The 27,023-nt window shown below is 43.1% G+C and overlaps 1 protein-coding gene across 26 annotated transcripts in view; it reads left to right on the top strand.

The window, feature by feature from the left end:
- ATXN1 (ataxin 1) overlaps positions 1-27,023 on the top strand; it is a 214,620-nt gene that overhangs the window by 63,880 nt on the left and 123,717 nt on the right. For 7 of the 26 annotated variants that reach the window (XM_040546412.1, XM_040546414.1, XM_040546402.1 and 4 more), the window contains one exon: positions 10,934-11,073. The exons of 14 other annotated variants lie outside the window; for them this stretch is intronic. The gene's annotated coding sequence lies outside the window, so the exon portion shown is untranslated. Of the gene's footprint in view, positions 1-6,953; positions 7,121-10,333; positions 10,757-10,933; positions 11,074-27,023 lie in introns of those variants that run through there. 5 more of the 26 variants (XM_040546411.1, XM_040546405.1, XM_040546422.1 and 2 more) reach the window with 2 other exon arrangements.

Genomic DNA, 27,023 nt, shown 5'->3' with positions numbered 1-27,023 from the left:
TTGACTATGCTGGCTCTAAACCACATAAGGCAAAATATTCAAAAGCTGTAATATTTCCAGCGCTTTCCTTTAAACCATGTGCACTGGCTTTCAAACGGGTGATGTAAATATGAAACATGCCAATATTGTGCTTCCTCACTGTGAGGCTATTTATTATAAAGGATGCATGGTTTAAGTCATTTTAGCATGGATTAGATAAGAGCTTGAACCAGGCCTTGGCTCCAGGCCCACCAGCAGCTTTGCAAAAGACAGGGTCCCAAGCTAAAGCCAGTGGTTCAGGCAGTTCCTACTAGAGCCTGATTTTAGTCCATAAAATGGGAGTCGCCAGAAGTTTTAAACTGGGGCTTTTAAACAAGTTCTTGACTTCTTTTTCCTCACCCACCGCTCTTCTCCAGCTGACTGCGAAAACGCACCCGCCGCCTTCTCCAAGTCACTGGGGCCAGGACACATCAGCGCAGGGAGCGGAGAGGGGCCTCTGTGGTGACTGCTGTTACACAGCCATGTGCTTTTTGTCCACAGCAGTTTTTCTGCTGATTTAGGCCTTCCCTTCTGGGAGCACAGTGGAGGTGTTGGAGGTAGGACCCTGAAGTTTCCCAGAAATCAAGAAACAGTCGATCGGTCTGGTGCAGAGCAAACCAGGCCGCAGTGGCTGGGCTCCCCACCCCTCATAGCCCTCTCTTGTGAGGGCTATTACCACAGCTTAATTACAGATACCCAAAAAAAAAGTAAAAAAAAAAAAAAAAATTGTAAAAAAGAAATTCGTGAAGCCCAAACTTCTCTTTACTTTCTAGATCCAGGACTCTGTTCTTATCCATCCCCTTCTCCTTTGCCCTTGGACATGACATTTTAGGACTTTTCAGTCTCTAGCTGCACAGTTACTGGAGAGATGTTTGGTTACATGTTATTTTACACATCTGTTACGTACGTCAGAGAGTCAAGTCATGCACCCAGAGACTTTATGTGGATTTGCAGCACTCCCTGTGGGACTTTGAATCCATAAACCAATGAATGGCTTATGAGGATACAAAAATGTAGTCTTTCAACCTACTGCATATATTCCTGCTATAGTCATCTTCGTGTTTGGCAGAGAAAAGCTGTATGTGAAAGACAAGAAGCACTGGTGAACTGGGAAGTATTATGGTATGGCAGTTAATTTGCTCCCTCCTAAAAGCATCGTCTTTCTGGTTGGCAGTAAGAAAATAGTTTTCATGGTGATTCAAATATCTCAGAGAGAGGCTGCCTAAACAGCTGATGTTGCATATTTCAAGCATAGCTTTAGAGTTGCGGCATTGTGGGGAGATGCTGAGTACCTGTAGCCGCACTGGTAGCTGAAGCAAAGCTGAGGCTTTGCAGTTTGGACCAGAGAATCTGTACTGTTTGCAGCCTGTAGAGGAAACGTGTTAGAATTTAGGTATCTTTCAATTGAACAGTGTTTCCTCCTCTGCTTACCTCACTGTTCAGACATTTCTTCTCCTCTGTATGCTAGTTCTGCAAGTGCATAAAGCTTCGAGAAACTGTTTGGCTGCTTAGCCAGTTGTTTTTGTTTTTTTCACGATCCATGTAGAAACCAAATTTTATAGAAGTTATTTCTATGAATGACGAACTAGAACTACCAGTTAGTGTGCCATGCATGCCAGTCAGCAGATGGGCTGAATTTTGACTTGGTTGTGGCTGGTGGGACTGTGCTGGCAGTCCTTGGGCAGAGCGCTGGGGAAGAACGTCGCCCGTAAACTTGTGTGCACGTTGCCTCCTGTTTCGGTGATGTATAGCAGAGTGACTGCTTGCCATCTCAGGAGGGGAATCGTACGGGTCGTAATGGCAGTACGTGTCATCCGATGCTTGGGACCCTCCTGCTAATCTCCTCTTAAAAAAACATTGGTAGAGGGTTAGAGGCAGCTGGGTAAGACAGCACTGAGGAGCTAGAATGGGAGGATTTGCAAGACTGCAAAAACTGTTTTCCCCTGCCAGACAGCTCAGCAGCTGGAGCCCATGTGGGAGCGCCCTGCTGCCGAGCAGGGGTCTCCGTGCTCCGGTGCAGGGGAGCCGTGGACGTGAGGTGAAGATGTCCCATCCCACGGGCTGGGAGTCCTTCGGCAGCCAGCTGCCCTCTCCTTGCTGGCTCTGTTACGTGCCCAGAACATGGTTGCAGCGGACAGGGTGCTGCAGCTGCTTTGTTTGAAATGATAATATTTTCTGCTGTTACTGGGGAATACTGCAGTATTTTTTGTAATTACGGGCTGCATGCCAGTAATGTACAATAACATTTTGCTCTTCCTGTCCGGTTGCTACTGTAGGCATTCATTCCAACTTGGGCTGCGTTTGCAGTACATGGTATTTTTTCTAGACTCTGCTCATTATCTATTGTGGATATTTTTGGATTATTCATTTCTACCCACGTCTGTCCATACAAATCTATCTCAGAAAGCACTTCAGAGAGTGACAGTCTCCATTGAACAAGCAATTGTTGTGGCTTTCACAGAATTACGTTCTTGTGAAAGTATGAGGCAAGAATGAGATGAAAATGAAGATGAATATAGCTTTGTAAGTTTAAAAACGGTTATGGCTTTAAAAATGTTTGAGGCAGAGATGAGGCTAGCCTTCCTTTGACTGATCACAAGCATATTTAGCATTAAAGACCTGGTCTGCACCGAGCTGTAGGTGGCTGAAACCTCTGGGACGGCAGAATCTGCGAGACATCTACCATTGTTGGAGCCTGTAATGATTCTCCACAGCTTTGGTTTTAAGTATTTTTCTTATTTCCAGAGGAAAGTAATCGTAACTTGGAATACAGTTAGTGGCATTCATGCCAGCGATTGTTTATTAAGGTTGTCATGGTCTGGAGATGAAATTTTTGTGAAAGGGAAATTAAAGTCCTAGACATCAGAGTTCACAGCCTGCACGCAGCTTGTTTCTGGAAGGTAGAGGTTGAGTCCAAGAAGAGGAGAAGGAGGCAAAGCACGAAGGAGACAATTAATTTGTTTTCTGTAAATTTGGAATAAAATAGTGTGTGTTATACAGAAAGGATTGTGCTATTTTTCATGTGTAATTTTAGTGTCCTTGTACTGTGCTGACTCACCAAACTACTTCAGTTTCAGTCTGCATTTGGTTTAAATTACCTTAGAGGCCTGCATTTGCATGCTGCTCTGTGAAGTGCTCCTCGTCTGCAGTCCAGATCGCTTTTTTTCTTTCTTTCTTTTTTTTTTTTTCTTCAGCATTTCAACTGACTTGCCTTTTTTCGTTCTCCAGGTCTCTGTTTCACTAGCATTTGCAGCCAATCACTGTGTGCCTGCTTGGGCCCTGTGATAGGCGAAAAACATGTTGCAGTAACAGATAGAACAAGGAGTGAATCACTGCTTTCTGCCTTTCAATTAGATTACCTAAATGACTACGCAGGAGCATTCCTTTTTGTATGATATAGCAGCATGATTATCTCACTGCCTTGACGGAGCAGTGGTGGAAGTGAATATAATTCTTCTCCTATTACATCTTTAATGAGCTACAATTAAAAATAGTGTGTTGGCGTGCCAGTGTAGATGTGTTATTCGCAGAACTTTATTGAAGCCACTTCTGATGTTATATTTGGTTGACATCATGTTTTTCTGAAAACCTTAAGAATTAAACAGCAGAAAAATCTGTTTTGCTAGCTGAAAGCTAATTGGACAGTAAAATATGTCAACTAAAAAGCTACAAGGTCTGTACTGAGTCTTTCAGGGCAAATCTTGTACTCTATAGTAAATTTTTTTAAAAAAATCTCCCAATACAACAGGTTTCTACAGAGCTCCAACTGGGTACTAGGTCTCTTGACACCTGTGGCAGTAAGTCTGAGTCACAGATAGCACAAAGCTGTGAATCCTAATACTCTCAGTATTCAAAAGCATACCTACGTAGGAGTTTAATTTCAAGTGCTTCTTTTAGCTCTATTTTTTTTCATCCCCAAAAACTAACAAAATTTAAGAGTCATTCTTAGAATTTTGTAGAGAAAATTTTCTCAGCACTTGTGGCTTTGTGAAGGATTGACATCACTTAGGGATTAGAAAATAGTGCTGTCAATTTTAGCTTGATGGCATTCCATTCTGTGCTCCAAAAACCTGATGAATAACAATGGATGAGTCAAAGATTTCTTGGAATTTTCTCTCTTTTTTTTTTTTTTCCCTTGTGCAATTCCATTGCCATTTTTAGCATGGAGGGCAGTTCTCCAAAGAATGTCTGTGTGCTTGAACTATGATTTCTTGAAAATTCAGAACGAAATCGACCTGAGTGTCAGACAACAAAAAAAGGTTGTATGTTTCTATGTATTTTGGTAACATTATGTGAGCTTGATTGAGGAATTCACTGGAAAAGGCAGGATGTGTTTTCTGGAAACTTGTTGCATCCCTGCTTGAGCAGTGTGGCTATCTGCCTATCATGCTGCTTCATGATGTTGTGATGAGATACTGCTTAATTATTTTCTGTGTCTTCTCAGATGTGGTCAGGGAAGTTGCCTGACAAAACAAATTATCTGTGGATTTGGGAGACTTTAATTCAATTTTTTGCTGCACTGCAAGTCCGCTGTATGATCTTGGACAAACTTCTTAAACTGTACAGTTTGTGGTCATTAAAGTACTCTGAGTGTGAGCTGCTCCATTTTTATTTTTATTTTGTGAAAAGCTAGTTCTCAGGCAGGTGAGTCCATGTTATTGCTCAGTTTATCAGGAATGATGTTTCCGCCATAAGGGAGAAGTCAGAAACACTAGGAAGCAGAGGTAGACAAAATGGTATTGCCCCTCTTGGTCAACACTTGGATCAGCTTAAAGCAGCTGTTGAAGTACAGCATCCTTCTGTCTTCGCCTCAGTTTGAATCCTAGTGTGAAAAATGAGGATGATGTCACTTCTGTGTTTTAGCAGGATGCTGAGAGTAGCAGTGCTAAGGACTGAGAATTGTGTAGATACTACTGGTACGTCAGTGATGTAGTGTGTTAAAGTTAGGCAATGTTGTCAGCTGATTGTGGCAAAATAATTGGGATTACCATGAGTGAAATTATTAACTCTGCATATTTGTTTTTCAAACTGCAGAAGTGGCCTGTATCAGGTGTATTCTGACATGTCAGAATGAATGGGTGAAGTATGAAGCCTTCAGAAGAATGAAATATCTGAAAAGAAATCGAAGGGGAAAACAGGTTTAAATGATTGCAAAGGGAGGATCCATAGGTTTTTCTTCTTTACAATAGATAGCTTGTATTTTACTTAAAAATTGGGGAAAAAAAAGAAAAAAAAAAAAGCAAGTGTCCCCTTAAGAGCTACTGTGTCAAATTTGAAGAATGATTTGAATTCAGTCATTAAAGTGTGAAATGGAAGGATTTTAGTTCTGCTTTAAATTATGCATCTCAAATTAACCTTAGCTGCAGAGTCTGTGCTGACGCCCCCGTAATGACACATTATTGGTACTAATGGCTTCTTTGTGACTCGAGATACAAACAGACATTCTAGACAGAAACATTTAGGCTTCGAACTAAATAAGATGCAAGGCATGCATTTCCACCTTGGTTTTCTAGTGACAAAGTCCTACTCTCCTGGTGGCTGGTGGGCTGGTGCTCACGAGCTGTTCTTCCCAGTTTCTAGGCTCTGCTCCTCATCCTGGAAGTCGCGGGCAGCTGAGTAAAAACCTTCTTCTCAAGCTTGGAAGAGCAGGAGAGCCACAAATTTGAAATGAGCGTGGAGCCCAGCCAGAAATCAAGTGTTGTAGAGAAGCAGGACAAAGCCTGGAATGTGGGCACGGGATGCAGAGGGAACTTCTAGCAGATGATCATCTTGTGAGGAAAAGGACCCAAAATTGTGAGGGAAATGGAGAAGAGAAGCCAGGATTTAAGAAGGAAGTTGCTAAATAAGGGAGGGATGAGATTAATAGATAATATAAAGAGCGGTGGTTTCTTAACCCGTTGTGTGCCCTGCTGACGTGACAAGGAACCCTATTTTTGGAGCTCTGTACGCTTCAGTTTCTCTGAGGCTCACAGGCATCATGTGAAGAACTCCACCTGTACCTGGAATTTCACCCACAGGTTTTACAGTTTCCAGTGTGCTGCTGCTGTCTCTCTCTCCAAGAATTATAGTTACTACCTGCACAGAGCTACTGGGTGGGCAACTGGAACAAGTGAGTGGCTGAGCCAGGGGATCTGCATACAGAACATGTGCAGAGTTGCATGTGGTGATGAAAGAGGAGTGACTTGGCAAGACAGGCCCAAAACTTAGAGCCTAGCTTTAGACCATCCCGAGGATAATTCTTTAGTTGGTGGTTTTGATCCGTTATGGATGTGCCTGCCCTGGCTGCATGGTGCTGTGTGACTTACCATGGGGTCAGCTCTCAGCACAGAGTGCTGGGGAGTAATCATGCAGTATTCTGGATCCTAGGTGGGGTTGCATTTAACTATGTAAAATCAAATACAAGTAAGTATTCAAATGCCTCCTTGTATTTCTCAAAGGAAACATGTTCCTGAACTGGGACCCATGACTTTTTTTAAAAAATGGGAATGCTAATATGTCACATTTCCTAATGCATAAGAGATATTTGTATGAATATTTGAAACACCAAATAGGATTGCCAGAGTAATAGAACAGAAAGTGTTTTGTCATTTTTCTTTTCTGTGCATTTTTGTTGATTAATAAATTTATTGATTTCATCCATTAATTTAGAGTAGGTATCCTAAACATTATTGCAAATTATAAAGGCTCTGCTTTACATTTATAAGCTCTTGAGAGTGCTGATGGAGTGAAAAGAAGTCAGAATTCAATAACAAAGGCCTGAATAATACCTAGTATTTTACATCAAATACGTTTGTAAAATATTAGTGCTTTTGTTTTTCCTGATTGCTAATTCAAAAAATACTCACTTGCTATTCATTATGAATGGCCTAGTAGCACATGCTTTTATTTTCCATCTTTTCCAATAATCTACCTCAGATTTTCCATTCTATTTGCAGTTACCTTAAGCTGGCTGGAGACAGTGGGAATATACTATGTGAGTGGGAGAGAAGAACTTCACTGTTAAAGAGATAGCAGTCCTTCTGAAACCATGAGTGAAAAAAACACAAAAGTTCTGAAATGGAGATCTTAACAGCACAAACAGATGTAATCCAAGAGATCTGAAGTAGGAATTGTATTAAATTTCACACACATGCACACACAAAGAATCTTTTTCATATTTCTAAGCTCAAATTTCTTCTGATTTTTTTTAATTTTCCTTATGATTTACTTTTAATTCATTAACGTCTTTTCCCATTTTTTTTCCTACCTTCAGAAGTAACATGATTTATGAATATGCTAGAATGCAAATTTGAACACTAAAATTGTTAGGCCAGTGTTGTCATAATGCTTTTTAGGGCTATGTTTCTCTGTTTTCCAGCTGTGATGAACAATTTGTCATGACACTTGAGTTAGTATCATGCGTTTTGTTTGGTGCTATTGTTCTAGCCGTGCTTGAAATATGTATTTTCTTTTGGATGCAATAGTATGATGACTGGGGATAAATGATATTTAATCTATTGAGTTATGTTATCTTCTGAGTGTTTGTGACATGTCACATCTGATGGCATATGCGACCTTCTTCTCCATCTCTGGTTGGCTGTGTAATCTGTGCTTAGTTGTCATTTTACACGTTAACATCACAGGAACTGTAACTGATGACGAAAAGGAACATAAAATACAATGGGTGCCCAGGATGCATTTACTTTTTGTCTTTTATTGTTTGGTTTGGATGTGGTTTGGGCTGGATGGTGTGTTAATTTTTATTTATTTATTTATTTTAAGCTGTGTGTTTTTTCTTCTCCAGTGAACAATGGGAGTGTAGCAGTGCTGTCAACCAAGGCCCCTCCGTTCATCCACATAATAGCAATAAAAGCCTCTTATGTAGCGTTTTTCTAATACTTTGCAAATAGGAGCTTATCCTTCGCAGTGTCAAGCAACTCTTCTGCATGTGTGCTGACCCCAAACAACATTTTGTTCGCAACAGGAGTCAGCCCTCTGTGTGTGTGTTTGGTGCTGTTGGCAGCAGTTGTGAGGTGGAGTTGTGTTTTTGGAGGCACCTTCCTCTGCCTGCCGGATACAAGCATTGCCAAATCTTTACTGGTGAGAAAGAGTTATTCTGGCTATAGATGTGGCCGCTCACTGGTCTAGGTTTTAGCTCTGGTTCTAGGGAACAGTTACCTCTCTGGGCTTACTTCAAGGTGCCTTACTCTGGTGCCATCCCACAAAGTGAGCTTTGGAAATTGTCATCTGCACAGAGGGATGTAGAATAGCTGTCTCAATATGAAAAGTGCTCTATGAAATTGTTCCACTTACTGTTGCTACATGTAACACCTACAATGATTATAAATGAAGGATATTGGAGGGAAAAATCATATTACTTCAGTTAGTTTACTTTGTGCATATTTGACAGCACTCTGTGTAGTCAGTTACATAATTTCCTGGGATAGTCAGATTTCTCTTTATTTGTGTGGCTCTTTCTCTCAGCAATAAGGGAAAGAAAATACATTAAGGATCAGAAAATGTGACTGTAAAGCCAGGAAAAATTGTCAGCAGCCTCTAGAAGAGATCTAAGTATGTGGAGCTGCTCTTGACTCATCTTCCAACTCAATTCCGGAATAACAGTGCCCTTTCGGGCTTTATTTCAAGATGGTATGGTTGTACTTAGGCAGGAATTACAAGGATCAATAACAAGCCCAACACATCTTTTCTTTTTGTGACAGGTTCACTCATTGCCATCAGAGAACATAGGTCAGCATAAATGCAAGAAGCAGTAATCAGCACGGATGGGTTTTTTTCTCCCTTGTAGCATGCATTTCAGGTTTCACCGTTCGATGTGGTGGGTTTGTACCCGTTGTCCATTGGGAAGGTTGAGATGTTTTCCCCATTCGCCTTCCTCTCTTGCTTTTATACTTCCACACTGAGGTGGGGATGGGCTGTCTGGTGTCTGTCCAAGGACTGAGCAAGGCAGGGAGAGCACGCCTAGCCAAAAAGATGAGAGAATGGTTGTCTGAGATACCAGTGTTTTACGAGGTGCATTTTTGCTGCGTATCCTGCTTAGGAGCTAGCGAGGAGCAGGATTTTCCCTGCCCGAGTGTCAGGAGCTCTGGTGCGCTGGGGCTGAATGTGGGGTTTCTTTTCCTGGAGGGAATGTCCCCTGATTTCCCTGCATTTCGACAGTGTCGGTAACCGGTGCGTGCGCTGTTGTGTTTTTGTCATCTGCCTTCCTTGGTTAACTGCGGCTCTGTGACTTTTTAACCCACTGTCCATAGGCCCTTGTTTTACAAGCTCATTAAGGTGGCCAGGATGGCAAAAGCAGCCGTCCTGCCCCCCTCCCGCCCCCTTGGGTGCTCGTTAGATCGCTTCCTTGTGCTGACATAAGCGTTGTGTAGTCGTGCTCCGAGCCAGGCCTGGGAAATGATCCAAGTTAAAAATAATCCCTCAAGAAAAAGAAAAAAAAAATCAGCAGGATCTGTTCCCGGATCCAGCTCATCGGTGTGTAGTGTCTGCCCGAGGAAGCCGGGCTCTCCTCAGAAAGCTGCTTATCCTTCCTTGTGTCTGTCAGCCCCGGCTGCACTGTTGGTAATTTCCAAAGCTGTGAGGCAGTTGGAGCCAAATTTACCTGAAAAGCACCATTTTTGAAGGTGTGAAGATCCCTTGAGTTTAGTGAATGGGTAGACCCCAGTCAACCCTCCCCAGTGACAGAAAGCTGTCAGCAGGGGCTCAGCCGCTGTCCTTGGGCCTCCTCATGAGGCACTGTCCTGGCGTCCCTGTCAGGGGTGAAGTGCATCCATTTTGGGGTGCCTGTTACACCACTGACAGGAGAGTGCGGTGCTCTCTGGGGATGACTGTTCATTTCCAGGGGCAGGAACAGTTCACCTCCTAGATCCTGACCATCCTGGGAGGCTACACCTCCAAGTGTGGGGTAGGTCTTTTGGTTTTATGTTTTTATTACATGCTTTATTTTTTCATGCCCTCTAGGCAATTGATATTTCCAGAAGCTGGGTGAGTTCTGAGGTGAGACTCCCTTCATTTTATGTCCGGGCAGCCCAGCTATTAAACCCTGAAGCCAAACAAGTCTTTCTAGCCCCACCTCTATATGCCCCAAATGTTAGGTAGCACCTTTGTGCCCTCTTGGCTTTGGGCTCCCACCCCACAGGGCTGTGCCCCTCTCTGGCCACGGTGCCCACATTTCACCTGCACAGCCTTCCCCGCTGCTCGGGGAGCCCCGCTCCGCTCTGCTCCGCCACGGAGGAGCTCGTATGAAGACACACATTGTGGTTTCCTGCTGTTTTGCTTTGTAACCAGTCCACTGGTAAATATAGCTTGCGTGTGGTTATAAATTCATTCTCTCATTATGGGCGGTTGTTGTGCAATAATTATGTAGAAATTACGGCCGAGGATTGTTGTGGATGATTTTTGTTTGTTTTTGTTTGTTTTGTTTATATATTTGTTTATTTAGTGCTTGATGTGCCCTTCAGTGGACAAGTAGGCTTTGGTGTCTCTCCTAACTATGAGCAGGGCCGCAAGCAGGTGTCAGTCGGGATTCGGCATGTGCACAGGCACCATCTCGTGGGCTGCTGACTTCGTGTGACTCCCTTTACGAGGCTGCCTGGGCACTGCAAGGCAAACCTGGCCCTGCCTTACTCAGACACCTTCTTCTTCATCCTCTTCCTCCTGAGGCAGACATTGTGTGCCATCTTACAGGTTCTGTACAGGGTCTCTGGCTCAGGCTCTGGTTGGATGTGGAATGACAATAGGGGTGTGTTTTTTCTTTTTTCTTTTTTCTTTTTTCTTTTTTCTTTTTTCTTTTTTCCTTTTCCTTTATTTAAAATTCCAGTCAAGCAGATCCAGAACAACACTGCTTGTCCCTGCTGTGTTCTCATTTTCCTCCCATCCCTCCTTTAATTTTAAATTATCCCCTGCGCTGTGTTTGCAGGCCATATGTGTCCTTTGAACTCTGAAGAAGCTGTGCCAAAAGGAAGCCTTCCTCTTCTCCCCTCCTCCCATCATGGAGCCACTGTTAGATAATTGCAATTAGTGTACAATGTGGAGCAAACCCAGGAGTGAAGTTCGTGGGTGAGTGTGTGCAAATTTCATGAGAACTTCAGGAATGCTTGCGCTTGGTCTTTGCTCTTTAAACCTGCTGAAATCCTTCAAGAGCTAAGTGACCGCTGCTGCTCGGGGAGGTGTTTATAACTCGAATTCGCCTACCGCGCCCCTCGCAAGGCGCAGCAAAGGCTGGAGCCGCTGGCAGGAAGCCACAGCTCGGTCGGGGCCGCTGAGCGGAGGAAGGTGGAGCTGCCTTTCATTGTGTTACCGCGCTCGGCAGAAATCGGGCAGGAGAATAAGTGGCTTTACAAGCACACTGCAGTGCCATAGCCCTCCAGCTATGTTCCAGGGGAGAGGAAGGGAGGTTGCGTGCCGCAGACTTACGGGAGTGGGAAAGGTAACCTTGTGCTGCTACACGAAAGGCGGGGGAGTACCTGGCTTCGTTTGCAAACTGGGGAGAAGAGGGGTGCCTTGCTCTGCCAGCCTACAGGTGGTTACCATCAGTGCCAACTCAGCGGGAGGGAACAGCTCCTAAACGGGGTTCACTTTTGTATTAGTCTTCAGTTTTCAAAGGGGATGTGCCCCTTGGAGAAGTGTGGCAGGAAGCAGATGCCTTTTGGGCCCCCTAGAGAAGTGTCTTGTACATTCCACCAGGTTTCTGACCTCATTTCTCAAAGGAGTTTTAAATGGGGAGAAACAAGAGTATTAATTAGTGCCTCATTAGGTACTTGTAGTCAAGTATGATAATTTTCTTGAAAGGATAATATATTAGATGAATAAAAATACTCTCCATTTAAAAATGAATACAAAGTCATTTTAAACCACAAAGATTATTGTACATCCCTGAAAAATTAATGTGATTAAAGCAAAATATATTTAATAAATTAAAAAGACCCTCTTAGGCTGTTTAACTTGTTGGTTTCTAATTAATTATTCCCATATCTAGTACTTCAGGACTTAAACCTTACCTGCAGGAACAGGAAATAATTGCCCAACCCCCGACCCCCCAGTTCATTTTTTGGCTTGTAATTACCTTTTTTTTTTTTCTTTTTTTTTTTTTTTGTATTTTTTGTTGTCTTTCTCAAAGATTGGCCACAATGGAAGACAAGACTCTAGACAGGGTAGATCCCAAATAATACAAAGATTTATTTGATGGTTTTGGTTAATGTGACCTACCTATGTGCCGATACCCAGATTAGGAGCTGAAAATGAATATTTTCAAGGATGGTTTTCCTTCTGTCACCTTTGTCTGTGTTGTGGTATAGGATGTGTCTGCTAAGATCACATAGGCTTCTTTCTGTTACTTCATATGACTTCAAGTTAAATATGTTTTTTGTTTGTTTGTTTGTTTTCCCCACACATAGTTTGCCTCCAGGATTAGTTTTGGATTAGGTATTTCCTCTCCCCTAAATTCCTTCACATTGAACTGCTTAATTAAAATTGCTCTATGTCTTGTGGAAGGCAATGAAGTAAATGGTTGGAGCTAGAGACCATGGTCATGGATTCAGTTAATGTATGTATTTAGGGAGGACATACGCAGTGTTAAGAAAGCTTGATGGAAGATGGAGCAGGTACTGACTTTACAGCAGCCTATTTAAAAAACTTTATAGTGTCATTAGGAATGAAGGCACCTCCTCACCGATCTCAGCACAAACAGTGCATGTGCTTGGCACGTGCCCTTTTGCAACTGCAGGGCAGGTGTCTGCTGCCCAAGTTCCCCCAGACACTTGTTCCTTGCAGCTGGTCAGCAGTACAGATTTGGAGAACAGTAGCCATTGGTTCTCAAGATTTACCATTTGGTTATGGTTTAGGTACCCAGGATCCATATGACCTTTTGAAAACGTTAAAAATTGTCCAACAGACTGAAAAATATTTTCTGGTTCTTCAGGTACTCTATCAGGCTCTCCCAGGTGCTTTCTAAACTCTCAGGCTGTTCGCTCACGATGACTGCCAGCTTTGCTTCATCAAGATGTGTCTAAGTATTCTCTGTGGTTAAGTGGAGAGCCTTCGCTCCTGATTATCCACTCTGGTAGTTTCCTTTCAGCTTTGCTCTTCTGTGCTTTGCAGCTTGGCCAGGCTTAGGCAATTGAGATGATAGCTGCTGCCTTCTAATCCTAGCAGCCTTGATTTCTGTTGTGTCTCAAAATGCTTTTCTCTACAGAGCCATAACAGACATGGTGCCCTGATCAGGTGCCTTGTTTGGGCACTTTATGTGTGAGATTTCCCTTGTCTTTGGGACACTTGCAGAGGCTGCAACAGATGGATAATTGCCTACTGAAGCCTTTGAGACATCTGTCCTTTTGTTGGGAAGGTGCTGGTAGCCAGGACTTTCTTGGTTCTGTATGAAAATAGCTACTGGTAGATAGCTCCAGAGTTCAAGGAACTTGTCGTCTGTGTTGAGCAGTGCTCTTGTACATTTACGTGAGCTCTGTTGTTACTATACAAAGTGCTTCCCAAGATGAATGGTCTGTGCTGCCGTAATGTTCCAGTGTATGATTAATAGTCTTTTCTGGTCTTAAATGAGACCAAATCTATCCGTTGACTTACCTTGAAAATCCTCTTAGGGCAAATGATCTTATTTTCAAAACTGCCTCCTAAGGTTACAACTCTAATGCAAGCACCCAACTGGCTGCAGTTGTGCCTACGCCCCAGCTGCTGTCGTGACACCCCCAGATGTAGCCAGGTGAGCATGCGTGTGCAAAATGCGATTTGCACAATTCCCAGTATACCAGTGAGCTTCCCTTGCTCTTTGTGTATACTTTCTCCAACTCTAGCAGAGAACACGATCAGGTATTGTTGTTTTTATTTTAAGTGGGACATTGCAACTATAAATCCATAAAAATAGCAAGGGCATATCAAAAAGAAGATTTGACCGATGGCAGTGGTAACTTAATGTATCCCTGAAATGCTGGCTGACATCGTCCCTTAGTACAAATACTTAATTTGCAAGGAGCTCTGTTTAAGCTGGCAAATTATTGTAGCAACGTGTGAGACTAAGCGTGCGGGAGAATAAAGAGTAGTGCAGCATTTATGATGATAAAATAATTTCAGGTCATGTCTTTTTTTCTTTGTGTAGTTTTTCTTTTATTGCTGGCACTAAAATGGCTCTTGCAGTGCAAGTGAGAAAACCAGACTGAACCTCCTGTTTTTTTGTTGGGCTCCCAGCTGGAAACCCCTCCCTCGATTTTCCATTGATAAAGTGTCACAAAGGGAATCTGGAGCAGAGGAATAGGAGGAAGTAGAACAATATGAAGTCTTGGACTTAAATCACAAAACGCGTTAACTGATGTAGATGCAGCGTTGAATGAGCTGCTGCTCCTTTCATGACCAGGTTCATTTAGCTGTGGTCTTAGCATTCGTGGCTGTCCCGAAGTCATGTAACAAATCAGCTATTTAGTGCCTTTTTACTGCAGAGGCTCTTTAAAGGAATATCGCAAAACATTTTCTTCTCTCCCCTTCTGTAGACTGTTTTATCTGACCTTCAGGAATTCAGAGTCACAAGGGGGGCCAAAAAACCTTGCATACAAGAATGCTTTTATTGTGAATATATAAAATGTGGCTTTCACTAATATAATAAAGGTGTGACATTTATAGAGCTCTACCGACGAACGCAGCAGTAGGAAGGGCCCCCGTCTCACACTGTTCAAGTTAAGGGCAGTTGATTTTGATGAGAGGAGAGAGAAACAGGCTGTTCAATTAGCAGGTTATGGCATGCACTCATTCCCATGATGCTTGAAAAACTCGCAGGAATATTTTGCAAGTACTAAGAAGTGACTTCTTGTTAAGGACTTAAGTTACTGAGGGTACCTATCTCTTCCTCAGAGTGTTTGGAGGGGGAAGTTTACTTGTGCTTAATTCCCATTACATGCTCAGTGTATGTTTTTTCTGAGACTTTCTTAGCATTGCATCACTAAACCAGCAGCTTCCCTACCACTGCTGTGTTTGACATCCACATCGTGGTGGAAGAGCCACGCACAAGACCACACACAATTATTTGAAACGTGGGATGATAATATAGCAGGAATCTGTTGGGTAAAGAGCAAGCTAAGTTCGCCTATTGGTGTCGTATGGTGAGGGTGTATGGAAAATCTGCAAAGTAGTAAATGATCAAGAAGAAAGACTGGAAGGAGTGTTCAGATCTTTGATCTCTTCATCTGATCCTATAAATCAGAGCTATTGTACTTCTTGCTGACTTTCTCATTAAATTTTTATTGGGCCAGCCTTCCTTTAAGGAAGAAAAGGAAGTGCAAGAGGCAAAATACTTTTAGTTGAAGAAGAAAAACAACTACTAAAAATAAATCACAACGTGCTCCCTAAATAACACTGTGCAGTGAAACAGACTAAGACATAGGAGGAGTAACTGGCAGCACGAAACGATAGAATTTGTCTAACATTTTGACTCCACAGGAGTTTTTTCTCTTGTCAGTATAGGGAAATAAATGTTGGTAAAGCACCTACATTTCTTGGGTTTCTTATTGCCACTGCTTGGCCCAACATGTCATTTCCATGCAGAGAAGAGGACTCCTCATGCTTTTGCCTTACTTGTCATAATGACATGAGAGGCAAGATGTGTCCTTGCCCAAGATATGTACTCTGAGTATGAGTAAACACGACAACACAGGCCATTTATTTTGATAGCTGTTTTGGATGACGTATAGTAACTGCCTGCAAATGTACAGCATGGGGAAAATACAGCATGTACAGCAGGGGAAAATGGTATAAAGCAATTCTTAGTAGATTGAATGAGATAGTGGTAGGTGAATGATTAAAAATAAGGCTGCTATGCATTATCCTTGAAAGCCTCAGATTAGGGAAAGGTGTGTTATCTGTGGTAGTGGGCAGAGCATCCACTCAGAGTGTTTTGCTCTAAGAAAGGGCTGCCAGACACTGAAGGAAACGGAGACAGTATTGTTTTTTAATGCTCTTGATGTTAAAGAAGGATAAGGTAGCAGAGAAAAGAGATAACACTTTGAAGGTGTTTTTTTTTTTTTTCTGTTACATAAAAGAAATCAGACATTTATCAGAAATTATGGCAATTTAGTTGAGCTGTGATGCTTTGGACAATTGTAACGCTAATAGGATGGAAGCAGTCTAAGCAGGAGCTACAATTATAGCTGCAGTTACTAAGAGAAATCCATGCTCTGTTATTTGAGTGCAGCATTAACCGTCTGCATGAAAGGCAGCACTATCTTAAAGAGGCAGGGGAGGAAGGTTGTCCCCTCTGCTTGTTTGATTGTCCACCTGCGTTGATTTTTTTGAGAAAGCCTGTTTGTGTGATTCTCCTGAGAGGTCAAATCCAGTCTTTCACAAACCAGGTGATTGTTACATTGGTAACAGGAGTTTCAAAAAAAGAGCAAGTGCACATTGAGAGACATACCTTTTTTCGTTTTTTTTTTTTTTTTTTTTTTTAATGTATCTGTATGAGTGCAAAACGGAACTGTTGAGTTGGTGTTCTTTGTAGCCTGCTAAAATTTACAGGTCATGCATAAATCATTCAAAGGGTAATTTCCCTTACATTTGTCATCAGGTTTCTTAGTATTGTGAGCCATTATTTGCTTCCTTTCAGTGATGTGTCAACAAACAGTACTTTTCTTTGTAGATGCAATTGGGTTTTATTCATTAAAGAGATTATAACATGCAAACAGAACCCTTTAAAATACAGTCATTTAAACTGTTTGTAAGGAATGTGCTTATACTTTAGATAGAGATCACTTTAATCTTTTTTTTTTTTGTCAAATTTTGACTTGTTTCAGTCAAACTAGGGCTGAAGTTGTGTGAATCTTGACTTTCCACTCACTTCATGAATTCTGGCAGTTTATCATGCATGGCAGGCACCTCAGTCATTGCAGTTTCCAAATGTAAACAGGTGGTGTGCTCAGGGACGGCAGGGCATAAAAAGCTATTATTAAGACTGGTTTTGCATACTGTATCTTCTAAATGAAAGGGGCAGGTGTATGGCTGGTGTAAATTGACATCCTCCCATCAAGCAAAGTTACGCCAGTAAAGATGGAATGAGAATCTGCCCTCACGGCGTGTATTTTTTAAGAAAATGACGGAAGCTGCTTGCGTAGCTTGTCTTTATGTGTGTTTCTTTTATTCTCTTAGGCTCTCTCTGTAGCTCTGTGTTCTCTACTCATCCTTTTTTTTTTTTTTCCCTAGGTAGCCACACTTTCCCAGTATGTCTGACCTTCTCTCCTGTCTCAGGACATAGTTACATTTTTTCCAATTACTTATTTTCAATCTGAAAGTAACTTCTCCCACTGCTATGCTTCCAGTTAGAGCAGCAGGACAGGATGTCTTTACTTTTCTCCCTTCCTGCCCTTCCATACCCATCCTTCTGGATTCACACATCCTGGGAAGCTGCTTGAGCTCCAGCTCAAGTTATGACCTCATTCACATGATGCAAAAAGCCCAGCAAAGTCCTATGGCCTTGTGAGTTGAAAAGCGTTACATTTTTATAGTGCAGAGTGTGGGGGAAAAGTTCAGCGCAGGTTGTGCTAGGGTTTGCTGTATTTCGCCTGTTCTCCGTGTGACTAGCTAGATGGTTTGCAAATCCTGCTGTGCAAACTTGCAGAGTATTTCTCTCTGTACTTCCCAGCGGGTAACATTGCACCAGACTGGATGAGCCATTCCCATTCAAAATGTCGAATTTGTGTTGCTTAATTTCCAATGAGGATGTAATGTGATAGTAAAATTGTTCTGTAAAGGGTCATACACTGTTTTACTGTCAGTTTCTGAGGCTCAGACAGAAGGAAATGATCAAAACCACTCGATGCTCATTATTTATTAATTGAGTTCTGGCAGAGCTTTTCCACATTCTGGCTTTTTGTTTGTTTGTTTCTTTGTTTACAAACAAAAAAAGAAAAGCACAGTTCACAAAAAATGAAAAGGGAAATTTGTTAACAAAGATTTCTGACAATTAAGAAATGGCATTTTGTGGGGTGCCTTGAAGAGGTGCCCTGCAGTACAGGGAGGGCAGTTTGGGATTCCGGTGTCACTCTCTCTGCGTGTTGACCCTGAAAAGGGAGAAAGAATACTTCAGAGAACAGCAGACCATGAATCTTAGATACAGTCATGCTGTGTTACCAGAAAATATTTGTCCTGCTAAGTTCTGTGCTTGGGATATTTTAACTGCCCGTGCTTTGCAGCTAGTATGGATTTACTTTCTTCGAACAAAATCAAACAGAAAGTCCAAACCTTTCTCTGTGTTTCTGTGTCTCTTCCTTGTTCCTGTTCGTATTCAGGTAAGGAACGGTATATTGAGATAACTGCATCTTTATTTGCTAACTATGGCTTCTTGATTTAAAAAGTCCCAAAGCTGTTCAGAACTCAGTCTTTTGTTCTGCAGCAAATCCCGTGAGGACAGACCCTTTCATAGATGCCATGGCCCGTATGGAGCTGTGCTGAGGCCTGAGGCATGAAGTTTACACTGGTGAAAAGTCTGAAGGCCAGATGATGATTTTTTTTTTTGTTTTCCCAGGGATTTTAAATTGACCATATGTAGGTGATTTTTTCAGAGGAATAGCTAAAAACACATCTCTGATCAGCATAACCTTTTTGCCAAATTTTCAAGCTTGCTCCAGAGCCTGAAGCCATTTTTATATCTCAATAAATCAGTAAGAACAACAGCAGCAGAAGTAAATTTAATACAGTCGAAGCTACTGATATATGTCTACTGTCTTTCTGCAGAAGATCTCAACCTTCTTTTGCTGAAACTTTCCCCAAAAAAAATCAGTCTGAGGCAGACGCTTGAATGGAAGATTCTAACTAAAATACTTGTAAAAGAGTTATAATCACCTAAAACCAAGGCTTTGGAAGCAGGTAGTTGGACAGTCTTAAGTGTCTTTAGTGTATGGTTGCTAAGGGGATCGCCTTCTTCGAGCTGCTGGTCAAAGGTGTTGTCTTCACGTGGAAGCAGCTGCAGGGCTGTACCTCCCCGAGATACCCATTTCTCTGCCTTTCACTTTTCGTCTCATGATACTCTGTTGAGTGGTAGAAAAAAATGGTCCAGGAGATGCCTCTTTTCAGGTCACTTAGATCTTCCTGTTTCAGCTCTTCTTTCCTTGTCTGCTTCTTTTACTTCACAAATGTTTCTCTCCTCCCTTTAAATAAGAGATGGAACTTAAAAAAGCAAAATACACCGTGAGGACTGTCAGACTTCTTCATGTTCTGGCCTTGTCCTCGTCAGTTGTGTCCCAAGGGTTCTTCAGCGTTGCCCCTCCCAGAAAATACGAAGCTGCTGACAGTTGCTGAAGCTCCTGCTTTGCTCTGCTTTTACCCTATCAGTGGCCAGAATTGCTTTTTGGACAATGGTGGAGGTGGCAATACCCAGCGGGGGATGTTTGCAGTTCCTCTTGCCCAGCTAAATGTCTGCAGTGGTTTATCTTAGACAATGCCGAAACCAGGGAGCCTTCAGCTTTCCAGGTTGTGAGTCGAGGTGCTGGCCCTGCTTGGTTCCACACACAACCGTGATTCTGGACAAAACCCTAAAGTTTGGTGTCTGCGGGGAGGGAGCTCCAGCAGGGGGATGGGGAAGGAGCCGGTATGTCCCAGCCGGGCCTCTCGGACCTGGAAGGTGCCGCAGGGTGCACCCGTGTCCGCACACTGCCTTGTTGATTTTGGCAGTGGAACCAGTCAGGGCAGAGAAAATGTTTGCTCGTCAGGGTCCCCTGAGGAGAAGGAGCAGGGCTTCAGTTTCGGGCTCTGATTTACGGCACAGCTAGGAAGTCGGTGAGGACAGGGCCATCAAAAGCACTTGCAGACACGCAAGTGTCCCTGGCTTTGAGCTGGCTCCCTTAAATGCTACTGAAAATCCCCCTCGCAGCTCCGCTGTGCTCAGTCTTCTCCGGTTGAAGCTGGGAGTAGTATTTGCATACCTCCTTGGTTGTTCAGTCTAAATTAATATTTGTAGAGCACACTGTGTTCCCCTTGTTGAAAGGACTGCATGAACGCTGCTGTTTCTAGGCAGTTACATCCTATTCTTAAATGTTGTAAAATGTACTTAACCAGGACAGACAAGACTCATTGCGTTTGTTTAGAAAAACCCTGCCAGTCCCTCGGTATATAGGCGAATGCATTTTTCACATAGGTGTAGTATTTATAGTAAAGAGGAAACTCTTATCTGTTGGAAGAGTTCTGTCTCAAAGGTTGCTTTTTGTGTTCAAGCGTCATTTGTTATTCTGCCTGCCACTGCACAGTGCACTCGGAGGGGGGAATATATGGAGCTTTTTCAGGCTTTTTCCTCGCTTATAGAAGCCTTCTAATGCATGCATAAATCCTCTCACAATGCTTTTGCTTAAGCTGAGAACATAAATACAGTAGATAATTGTCTGGCAAAGCTGATTGGTATTCCCTAAATCTTGATCTTCTCCCTTGCTTATTCACACATCATCTGCACGGAAGATATTTCTGCCGTCTTCTGAACTCTTGTTTCACACAGTCCAGTGAGACGTTAAAAAATAATAATTATAAATCTTGGCAAAACCAAATTAGAGCATTAAATGAAATCTGAAGAAAAAAAAAATTAGATCTGAAAAAATAATTAATTCAAGCTATTAAACGCTCTTCTGCTCAGAGATTGTCAAAATTCTCCCGAAGCGCGTGAAGGAGGGAGATTTCTTCCAAGGGTTCTGCTCGCAGAGCATCTGCTGGAGATTACAGCATCATGAAAAATAGAAGCAGCGACGGCGTCAGCGCCGATGCACAGCTAACATCGGGGCCCGCGAGAGCACAGCGGCACGCTCCCTTGCAGGAAAACCTGGGCTTGCAGCTCTTCGTGGCCTGGATTCTGCCTGTTGTGTCACGCTGCCGTAAATCCTTAGCAGTTCCACTGGAGCGGAGGGAATTACTCCAGATTTATGCCAGTTTCAATGAAAAGAGGCTTTCTGCTGAATGGATCTGGGCAGCCACTCGCCAGGTGGAAGGGAAAGAAGTGACTCAGCGTTCGGCAGTTGTTGCTGATCGCTGGCTTTTGCCAAGTGCGGAGTCACAGGTTTTTATTTCTTTTTCTCCTCCCCCCCTCCCGCCCTGTCTCTTTCTTTTCATCCTGGGTGAGCGGCTGCTTTGTGCACCCTGCAGAAAAGAGGAACGCATTCCCGATGGGGGAAGGAATGCCTTGTGGACCTGCCTGGGTGCTAGTTCTGAGCAAGGAGCTTGAGGAGGGAGCCGGACCACCCTTGTCAGCCCTTGTTCTCAGTGAGCGTGGTATTGAGTGCTCCTCCTTACCCGGAGGAGATAACATTTCTGTGTAACTGGTCTCACTCACACAACCGATGTTGGCAGTGGTTCCTCCCCGGAACATCAGCAAGGGAGCAAAGTGGCAGTGCAGCAGAGCGAGGTGCAGCTCGGTGATGCGCAAGCTGCATCCCCCTGCTGCCCTGCTCTGCATCCTCACCTCCACCCTCCTGCTGGCCAGGTCGTGCTGTTGTCCTGCATTCTCCCGAATCCCTCGGGTGGCTGCGGGCCAGCACGTAGCTGGAAGGAGGACTTCCCCTGGGGCAGACAGCGCTCCCCAGCATTTGGGATGCACTGCCTGTAGCGGGTGCTGGCCCTTACCTCCTGCTGACAGCCTTCTGCTGGTGTCTGTGATGCAGGGAGGGACAGGAGGTGAGGAAGGGTAGCCCGAGATGAAGCATTACCTGTGAAATTTGAGGTCTTGCCTTGCGGGATGTACTGGGGAGGACCGGCCAGCGCGTGTGGCTATAATAGCGTGCTCGCCTGTCCCCGCTGGTTAGCAAACGTCGTAGGGTGAATGCATTCAGCCAGACGAGATCTGAAGGCTGCGTGCCAGGGCACTCCAGCGAATGTGTGTAGCTGCACCTGACAACGAGACAAAGGAAAGGGGAGGGAAAAAACGTAGCTGGGTTCTAGGACAGTGTGCCCTTTGAGTAAATATTTTGGAATACCTGACAAGGGGACTCCAAGTTTAGAAATGGTGCTAAATTATTGGAAGGAAAAATGGGATTTTAAAACTCTAAATGTGGAAGACAATAGCTTACTGGAGATTTTTGAAAAACATGGGCTGATGAACTGAAGCTCCCTGAATGTTTCAGCCCATCTGTCTTGTTAGTTTCTGTGTCTTAATCACGGATTTCATGAAGTGTCTAATTTTCTTTTTTAGCTTTCTGTCTTCCTCTTGTACAAAAGTTAAGGCAGGGAAATCATCTGAGCTGGATTTACTTTTGCATCAGAGGGAAAAGCAGTCTATAAAAAGAAGTGAGTGGTGTGTGCGCGTGTGTGCTGGGAAAGCAAGTTTGCCTGCTTTGGGTTTTCGGGGCAAAATTTTCCCACCCTGACTTCTACTGCTGTGGTGGTTATTGGGACGGCTTGGCAGTGTAGGTATAGACGCATACCCGGTAGCTGACGGTGTTTTTAATTGCCTGGCTCCGGTCTAAACAGCATGGACTGAAATGCCGGCTCCGCTGAAGTCAACAGCAAGATTCCCTTGCTGTCCCTCCTACCGCTGTGCCTGTTCCCGGCAGCTGTCAGGATGTACTGACAACTCCCTGCTCCCTCTTCTTGCACTTTGCGAAGCCTGCAACAGCTCTTCTGAACCAGAGAATGACTTCCCATTTGTGGCCGGGCTGGTGGTAGGGAAAGCACGAGCAAACCAACAGAAGCATTCCCCCAAAGTCAGACCATTTTAATGGCTCCTCGGGAGGGTGGTGTGTCTCCAGGCTGGTCTTGTGCGGATCCATCACCATTTGTGGAGCCCAGTCAGTTTTTAGCAACAGTGGAAATTTTTGCCAAAAAAAAACCAACCCAGCACAGATAAGGCCATGCATATTTGCAGTGTGTACTATGCAGGAGACACTGATTGACATTAATTAGGAGTGGGTGGTGTGAAAGTGTAAAAATAAAATTCCTTTCTGCCGGGTTTACTATTAGCAGTGAAGTACATGATGTAACACACAGCGCGTGTGAGCGCGTGTGCGAGTGTGCATGGCGAGGAGGGTGTCTATTCAGCATTCAGAACAATAGTGGGAGTGAAGCATTACAGGCTTGAATGTCAATAAAAGTCTGGAATTGCAGCCTTTTCCTTGTGAGCTCTGCACTAAAATGTGCTTCAGAATTGTTTCTTTTCAGTTTTGAGTTCAAAATGTCGTGATAAAAAACATGTTGTGCTGCAGAATGCAACTTGTGTCAGCTTCTCTGCCTCAGCCTTGTGCTATTGGACAGACTATTTGGAGAAGTGATCAGGAGAGACAATTCTTTCGGTAAGTTTTAGCAGCAGCAACATTTGGAAATGAAATAGATCGCTGTTTAGCAAGTTGGTATTGCTCTGATTAACAATATTTCGTAATTCCTTCTCTGTATGTGTTCTGAGAATAAGAAGCAGTAAGTAAATTCCACCATGTTAGTGATTTGTGAAGTGTGTTATCAGATGTGGCTGGCCTTCTCTTATGAAATAAAGGGACAATCACCTGTGTCACTTAAAAAACAAACAAAACAACAACAAAAAACAAACACCACCATATTCTTTGGATTTCAACTGCATTATGGTATCAGAGCTCCAGGACTATTGTCTATGAAATTTCATCAGAATCTGCTTTACGTGGGTGATACTGCCAGTGGATTATCTATGGAGCTTTTAACAGCTGTCTGTCTCTGTCTGCTCTACCTGGCTGGTTATATTTATCCTTTATACAAGGAAGTCCAAAACATGGCCACTTTCTCAGCTAGTACTGACCAGCCTAATTTCCCTGGTCATTAACCTGAGTTATACCCGTGAGATGCATTCCCCAGTGTTCAAAGCCTTTCAGTCCAAACTGCAAGTTTGCGTTTGGCCTTCATCGATCATAACTAAAGGACAAATCTCCTCTTTCTTAAAATTCTGTAACGTCTCTGGAATTATGTATATTAACCTAATTTATGCTTATTTAGGTGAAATCTGAACCTGACCTCCTGCATTGGAACCCCTATTGGAATCATTGCCCAGTGATTTAATGGAAATGAGTAGTTAGTCTCTAATCATTTCCTAGCAGAAAAAATTCCCTTGAATAAGTGAGTATTTGCCGGGGGAGAGGGTGAGAGTGGCAACTGGGCTTTCTTCTCCGACCCTGTAAGGTGCTGGTTGCACATATTCCAGGCACCCCGAGCTGCAGGTGCTTGTGCTGTGCCTGGGATCAAGATACAAAGCTGTTACTTAGGACTTCTGGTTAAGTGTCCTTTTTTAGTACAGCATTACTTGAAGTGGATTGAGTGTATTGGATATTTGATCTGCTAGTTAAGGGCTTCTCCTCCTCCTAGAAGGAAAGCACCGAAGCTGATGCTCTGGCTTGCACCAGGTCTGACTAGCAATGGTAGTGGTGCTTTAGCATAACAGTAAGTCAAAACCGGTTCCAAAAAAAGGTGTTTTACTGATGCTCATCCTTCCTCTGGCAGGCTCATATTTTTGGGTGCTGGGTCACGTGTTGCTGAGAAGGAGCTCATGGCTTCAGCTATGAGAGGTTGCTGACCACAGGAATGTGGAGCTAACGGTAATGATGGCAGCTATTTTCCAGGCAGCTTGGGTGTCGGGCATACAGCATAGATATGATAATGCACTATGTGTACCGTGTCACAGAGATGGGAATTCACAGCTTTCTCCAAATGCTTACCAAAGGCCCTCCCTTTTTAACCTACCTGTGTGTGCGTGTCGAGTGGTTTGTGTGTGGATGCTTAGGCTCATGGGCAGGACGCTCACTATGCTGACCCTCAGCGAGCTATTGGTGTGTCTGACATCTGGCAGCTTGCTTGATGTGGACCAGGAAAATGTTTGAATTAACTGCAGAAGTGTAATAACAGGTACACAAACGCTGAGGTTTCCCCTGCATGGGACAAGATTCTGTAGTTTAGTTAAGGAAACCACAAGGAGGTTGATTTATGGTTTTTGGTTTTGTTTTATTTGTGACCCAAGAACCTTGTAGCCCCAAGGGTCATTTCTGGGACTACAACAACTGCAGCCAAAACTAGGAGTACAGCTAAGGTTTTCACATCAGTAGTACAAAAAGTACAAGTCCTACATCTTGATTTTCGTACACATAAAGGTCACTTTACACTCTTGAGGCAAGTAAAAAGATCATGAACAAGGCATAAACCATCTAATTAATTTACCCTTTGGGTCCTTTTCACACTGATTGATGTATTAGGCTATCTAAACATAAAATAAATCAGTAAAATGGTGTGGGAAAATACTGTGTAGGTACAGTTATTTCAATGATTGGGTAGCTATTTGTGAGCTTGAATTAATTAGTTGGGCTGACATGTGCAATTTTTTCAGTTTTGTGGGGGTTGAACAGTTTGTGGGTAAGCAGGAGGGAAATCCTCCCAGTAAATACTTTCTAGGGATGCGTGGTTAGAGAACATGCTCATATTAAAGTTTGTGGGGAGAAAAAAGGAAAATACCATTAGAAAATCATTTCATGATCCTCTACACCATGAACATCCTTTAAAACCAGAGCCTGTGTTTCACATTATGTTTCTTCAGTTGTCATCTTGTTTTTCAGTTCCCTGTTATAAAACAGAACATTAAATTATTTTTAACACAATGTATAGGGACATTGCTTAAAATAGTTTTTAATCAGCTAGACTGAGTCAAGGCTGCATTGGTAGGTGCTTTCCTATTAGTGTTTATAGAACAAAACACTGTTTGCACAGCTCAAATGCTTTTCGTGTCAGTGCTCATCACGTTTGTTTGCAGCCTGAGAAAATGTAACATCAGATTTCATCTTAAAACTATTCTCCTTTCTAATGATCATTGATTGTATTTCAGAAACATGGCGATACTGCAAATGTTAAGGTAACTACAGCCGTAAAATTAAAACAGAGCTGCTATTATTATTTTTGAAGTGTGCCTAAAACAGTGATTTTTCAAGTGTAGTTTTTGCCAGAATTTCATTGTCTATGTTAAATTCAAAGTTAGCCGCTTCCTTCATCTTCCACCTCCAGTTCTAGTTGTCTGTTTCTCAAAGAGCAGAGTACAGCAATGCAGGATTTGCTTTCCAAGGGCTGCCTAGGAAGTCTGTGTGCAGCACATCAGCACCCTGCTGAGCATCTCGGCCTTTCCTGGGCCTGACCCCCAGTGCTTCCGTCTGATGGGGACGTGGTGGTGTCTCCATCACTCAGGTGGCAGAATCAAGCCCAAAGGTATGCTCATGTGCTGGCCCAACCTGGCAGGGAGCCGAGGCTGCATCTCCCCAGTCCCCTCCCTGGGCACTCAGCACTGCCTCATCCTTTCTCTGTTCTGCAGGGTGAGGACTTGGCATGGGTTTAAAACTGAGCAAAAGCTGTAGGTGTGCTCCTTGATGCCATCAGCTCGCAGTGAAACTTCTTCCATCGTGAGAGGATCCTGTGGAGTTGCTGACACAATTCGTCCAGGAATTTTTCTTTGCTGGAGTGTTAAACTGGTGATATTGTTTCCCCTTTGTGGGGATGTTTTTCACTGTGTGCAGCAGTGATGCTGTGGTGGGCGTGTTGATTTTTTTCAGGCTGGGATTCTGAGCTGTGCTTTTCATTTTTCACTCGCCCTTAAATAGTAAACCAGTGTTTTGTAACACCAGTATTTTCAAATCCTGTGATCACTGAGGTTGCCAAATGATTATTTACTGGCAGTAGAGGTTTTTCATCGTATAATCTTTGTGCTAAATCAGAAGGAATGGTGCTTCAGGATTTTTTTTTAAATAGAAAAAAATGTTAATTTCTTGAAATTCCAAGGCACACATAAACTGTTGAAAGTCAAAAGACCATTCGCTTCAAGGCAGCGCATAATGATCTCATTCGTTATTATGTGGTCTGCACAGGCTACTCTCAAGACGTGTAGGATTTCTTCCTCTCTAATGTTTCAGTGTAATAGATCTGAATACTCCATAGATATTTGGCCATCTGGTTCTCTTAATTCCACTGAATTTACCAGCAGAAAAAGTAATCTGTTATGCCTTCTAAATATAGTCCTTTTTCCGTGAGTGAAAATTGAATCACTTATTCTGTGGAAGACTGAT

This window comes from Cygnus olor, chromosome 2, assembly GCF_009769625.2.
Source record: "Cygnus olor isolate bCygOlo1 chromosome 2, bCygOlo1.pri.v2, whole genome shotgun sequence".
In the NCBI taxonomy this organism is placed as follows: Eukaryota; Metazoa; Chordata; class Aves; order Anseriformes; family Anatidae; genus Cygnus; species Cygnus olor.
The sequence above is the reverse complement of the archived record's forward strand: the minus strand, read 5'-3'. Positions and strand labels throughout refer to the sequence as shown.